Source organism: Motacilla alba, chromosome 20 (genome assembly GCF_015832195.1).
Source record: "Motacilla alba alba isolate MOTALB_02 chromosome 20, Motacilla_alba_V1.0_pri, whole genome shotgun sequence".
Lineage (NCBI taxonomy): Eukaryota > Metazoa > Chordata > Aves > Passeriformes > Motacillidae > Motacilla > Motacilla alba.
In genome coordinates, this window is record NC_052035.1 from 9,572,508 (window position 1) to 9,578,113 (window position 5,606).

A 5,606-nucleotide genomic window follows, 5' to 3' on the forward strand; every position below is an offset into this window, starting at 1 on the left:
TTGTGGGCGAGCGGCTTAACCCGCTGCGGGCCGGGCCGGGCCGGGCGAGGAGCGCCCGGAACGCTCGATTGCATCCAACTCCGCGGGCTCCAGAGAGAAGTTTAAGGGATTTGTTTGCACCGGGCAAGGCTGAAATAAAGCTTTACAGCGAGTCTTGCGGGCGCGCTGCTCTCCGTGCGGTTCCAGGCTGCAAAAACGACCCCCGGGGTTTATAGCTGAGGGGAGGCTGCCCGTGAGGGTTAATTATGTGGAATTACGCGGTTTTTCCTCACTCAGCTGTTGATGTGAGCGAAGCAGGGTTTTCAGGTGATGGCCAATGTTGCTCCCAAGCTGGGAATAGCAGATGGAGGGGCTGGTTGGACCCCCAGGCCTCCCCAGCTTCACATCCAGCTCTGCCTGCACTGCTGTGGTCACAGCTGGGGCGCTGGGATGGCTTGGGGTACCCCGATCAATATATGGAGGAGCTAAAGCTACTAAAGAGCATCCCGAGGAGGCCACAAGGATGAGGAAGGGTCTAGGGAAAGCCATTAGAGGAGTGGCTGAGGGTCCTCTGGTTGTTCAGCCTGAAGGAGACTGAGGCACAGACATCACTGAGATCTGTGCTCCCTCAGGAGAGGAACTGGAGGAGCATCTCTGGTCTCTGGTGACCAGTGACAGAACACAAGGAAAGGGCTGAAACTGCCTCAGAGGAGGTTTAGGTTGGATATTACGGAAAAGGTTCTTCCCCCGAAGGGTGATTGGGTGCTGAACAGGCTCCCCAGGGAATGGTTATTGCCCCAAGGCTGCCAGAGCTCAAGGAGCTTTTGGACAATGCTCTCAGGGATGCACAGAGTGGGATTTTGGGGTTTCCTGTGCACAGAAACCCCAAAAAGTCTGGGTTGGACTCGATGATCCTTGTGTGTCCCTTCCAACTCAGGACTTTGTCTCCAGAGATCCTCCCAAAGGTGAGGGTGGATCAGATGGAAAGAGCACCCAGAGTTGCTTTGTGGTGCTTGGAAGCACAGGCCAGGCAAGCACATTTATGCTATTGCTAACTTCTTTTTAATCATCAGCTGTAGGCACAGGGCAATGATTTAGTGTTTACATCTGAATCCCACAGAGACAATACGCTCCTCATTTCAGTGCACCTCCTAGTCTGGCCTCTGTACTTAATAAGTAGGCTATTATCTGACTATCAGCGCACGGGAGATTAACAGGAGCCATTTTCATTACCATTAATGGTGGCTACACACATAATGCCCTTACATCAATGAGAAGATAATGGGCCCTTAAGTGTGCATGTGTAAGGCCGACAGAGGAAGGGGTATGAAATATAAAGCAAACTCGGCTTAAATAACTTGCTTTTCCAGTTAAGAAGAAAGTAATCTCTTCTCATAAGCACCATCATTTTCTGGTAAGCGTGAACCAACAGGCAATGAGGTTCCCATTACACAAATGCTGTGTTACAGGGTCTAATGAGCATATTAATCTTTGTTTTTCCATATAATTGGTAGATAATCCAGGGATTTGTGTTGGCGTTGGCTCTGCAGTGGTTCTGGGTGAATGTGTGTCCTCACAGCCTGAGCCAGGAGTCATCCTCAACCTCAGACACACAGTGAGCAGAAAAGACTCACCTACCTGAGGGCTGCAGGATGGGGCTGTCTGGTGAGCAGCAGGAATGAAGGGATGCCACAAACATTTGTCTTTCTCAGCAGGCAAATAAATGTGTGCCATTCCCTGGCAAGTCCGGTTTGCACCGTTCCTGGAATTTGGGATGGGTGCATAGCTCTCTCCCCGTCTCTGCAATGTGTGGCAAATGTCTTTTCTGAGATGATAGATAATGCCAAGAAAAAACATTTGCAAAGGCAGCCAGCACTGCCTTCCCTACTTGTTCCTTTTATCTGCTTATGAACTGTTTCTAGCTTGAAACTAAATGACAAATATTTTTAGCACAATTGCCATTGTTATAATTGTTATGCCCAATGTCAAGAACATATGAAACATGATGATAAGGAACAAATTACAGCATAAAATAATACAAGGCAGGCACAGTATCCTTGAGCTGTTTTCCATGTTGAGATTTTCCAGATAGAAATCATTTTGCTTGGCTTCAAAAGGACAATATGCAAACATGTAAAGGTCAGTCTGATTTGAGAGCACAGAAAACAGCTACAGCCAAATTCTGCAGAGATTTCATGAATAAGTTCACCATAACTGCAGTGAAGAAGACTAACAGCAAGTGGAAACCTACTAAGATAAGCTACCTAGTGTGCAATTTTGCTTGTAAATTAATGATTTTGTGTGATGGCTTGGAAATTTCTATGGGGAAAAACAATCTCTGGAATAGTATTTCAACCAAAGAGCATGCATTTTCACTTTCTCCTGTTTTACAGATTTACTAAACCCTTTCTAATCTATTAATAAGTCGAGATTTTGGTTATTAAATATTGCAGTCCTTGACATTAATGAAGCAGCATTACCACTTGATTTAAGTTGCACAAAAATATCTGAAAAATTCTCTTCTAGAATAGCTGACAGTCTGAGCTTCAAATATTAAAGGCAAAAGCCTTTTTGGACTTGTTTACTGATGCCTATGTGGGCTGAATTACAACCCTCACTAGTAGCAGCACTTGTCATGGACTGAGAAACAGTGAATTTTTATTGCCTTTTTCCCTCCCAACACACCTGAGATGAGCCACTATATCAGGATGTCACAACACTTAAATTGAGGAGGAACAAGAAGAAATGCAGATCCCTTCTTAGATAAATCTACTTAATAAATCTGAGGAGCAAGGAGCGAGGAATGGACCTGTTTGCATGATAAATGTCACCACTGGAGTTCTGCGTTGTCACTGTGTGTGACTTATGGAACTGTGTGAATAAAGTACAACTGTGAATGTAACACAGAAGTGTGTCTGTAACTCAGAGCTGGGTCTGTAACTGTGTGAATAATAATGCCGCCCCAAACTCAGCCCTTCTAGCGCCAGGAGAGGTCTGGTTAATTGATGGGACTGTGGTAACACCCTTTTCCTGCAGGGTTTTTTGGTACCTCTGTGTGTTGCCTGCTCTGAGTAGCACCCTGGGAACTGCAGGTTGTCACCTGAGCCACCAAAGGCTTCACCTCATTTTCAACTTCACGGGCTTGAGAGTTCAGAGTGACTTTGGGGGAGGGTTTTGTTTTTTGTAAATCTCGACAGAAAATTCCTAATAACCTAATGTCACATAAAAAAATACTAGAAAAATTGTATGTGACATATTTTCTGCCACGGGATGAAACACCAGTTGTTATTAAATGTTTATTTTTATATTATTATTTATTATGCTGAATGAATAAGATTTATTTTTATTAATCATAGCACTCAGGGCTATTGATACTCATTGCATTTGGCAGTCACAGTCTAGCAAACCTAGCCAGCTACAATGAATATTGCCATTAAGCTACAGAAATGTCACATGCACTTAATAAAACAGTCTCTTCCCTTTCCTTGTACAAGGGAACATTACTTTTCCCCTTCCATTTCAGCTGAGAAACCTGTGTTTTCTGATACATTTCCTCAGTTAACTTGACACTGACACAAATCAGTAACTCCATCTAATGACCAGCACAGTCCTGCTCATGGTCAGGCACCAGAAGCCAGAGTTTATGCAGGGGTTTAGTCCTACAACCAAATCACAATCCTGCCTATGCCATGAGCACACACCACGGGCCCCAGCACTGAATTTCGTGTCCAGCTCTTCAAAGCACAGACAAGATCAGGACAGTAATCAGCCCCCATCCTTCCTCTGCATATTTATAGGGAATTCACTTCTGATTGAGCTCCCTGTGCCCACTTCACACAGCTGGGAGGGCATTTTAATGCGTGTATTTCTGCTACCCATCAGGTCACTCAGACATCCTTTCATTATATTTTTCCACCTCAGAGCTAGAGCTGAAACAGAACTTAAGCAAATACTTGTATTTATAAACCCCCATCAGTCCTTCTCCCTGTGCACATTTTTTTCATTTCAAAACTTGAACAAAATTTGGAAAGCTTTTACATGAGACCACAGGAAGCTTTACTCTGGTATTAGAACAGCAAACAGAAAAGCAAAACCTTTTACTTTAAAAGCAGCTGTTACTCCACGCAGCTTTAACTTCGTGTTTATGTCACATCCATGTGTGTCACATCACAGTTTGTAGCACTGTCAATCACAGCTGCCAAAGTGGCCAGTTTGGTCCAGGAGAGACAAAAAAGCCTGGAAGTGCTGCTCGAATCTACTCTGTGGATATTCAGCATGAACTCTGGGAGGCTGGTTCAAGTGGCTTATTTCCAAGGCAATTAAGTCTTTCTTAAGTAAATGTGTGTAAAAAATGCTCCCTCAGCCTGGTGGCACCTGACACTGCTGACTTCTTAATACGCATTAGCTCTCCCTGGCTGGGATTGGAGAGAATATTACTAAAAACACAGCCGAAAAATAGCTGGGTTTGTGTGTGTATGTGTTGGAATATCTTTGGCCGCATGTCCCATCCCTCCTCGGGGCAGGACTCACAAACGCCCACTCCTGACACCGCACACCCACACTGCTGCAGATGTCCTTCAAGAGACATGCTAAAAGAAACTCGTTATTGATTTCTTCTCCATCACATCACTTGAGACTTGTTAAATTGGCTGGGGGAAGTCTGTAATCATTGGAGAGGAAGAAATGATTCCTAAGCAAATGGGGAAGCAGTTTTTCTAAATGAGAGTGCCCTAAGCCAGTGCCTGAAACCAGAGACTGCTCTCACCCTTCAGGCTCTCTTTTTTGTCATATCATTTGAGAAATGCAACTGTTGCATGGAAACCTTGAATAATCACTTGGTATCAATACCCAGGGACCTTGGCAGCTGCATTGAATTACTCCTTGGTCACAGTGCCTAGTGAAACTGCGGCTAGAAATGTGGCTGCAGTCATGCCAGCTACTCGGATTGCATGGCTGAGGTGCTGGGGTGTCAGCTGTGCTTCTCCTGCAGGGTTTAACCCTTTGGGCACTGCCTTCTCTCTGCTCCAGGCTTTGCCTGTTTTGTCAGGAATGCTGACATAGAACCATAGAATATCCTTGGTTGGAAGGTACAAGGATCCATCAAGCTCCTGGCCCTGAACAGAACAATTCCTTCATGTGCCTGAGAGCACTGCCCAAACATTCCATGAGCTCTGCCTGTCTGAGAGGCAAGACCACTTCCCTGAGGATCTGTTCCAATGCCCAGCCACTCTCTGGGGGCAGAACCTGTTCCAAATATCCAACCTAAACCTCTCCTGACACAACTCCATGCTGGGTCCTATCCCTGCACGTGCCATCCCCACAGCTACTACAACACTGGTTTGAGCAGCCTTTCTCAAGTTCAGTAGCTGTTACGTGTTTTTGGTCTCCAGACCAATAAGACAGGTGAGGAATTTCAGTGGATGAGGGAGGATTTTCAGTGCTGCTGCTTGGATGAGGTGGTCTGTGGCACAAGGCACTCCCTCAGGCTAACAAATATGCTGGCAGCTTCCAGGGTGTGTCTGTCTCAATGTTTTTCCTTTATAGCCATGGAGAAATAGAGCAAAGAAGGCTGTGAGAGGCTGTTCGTGGGATGTTATGGCAGAATTACCCCATTAGCAAAACTGTAA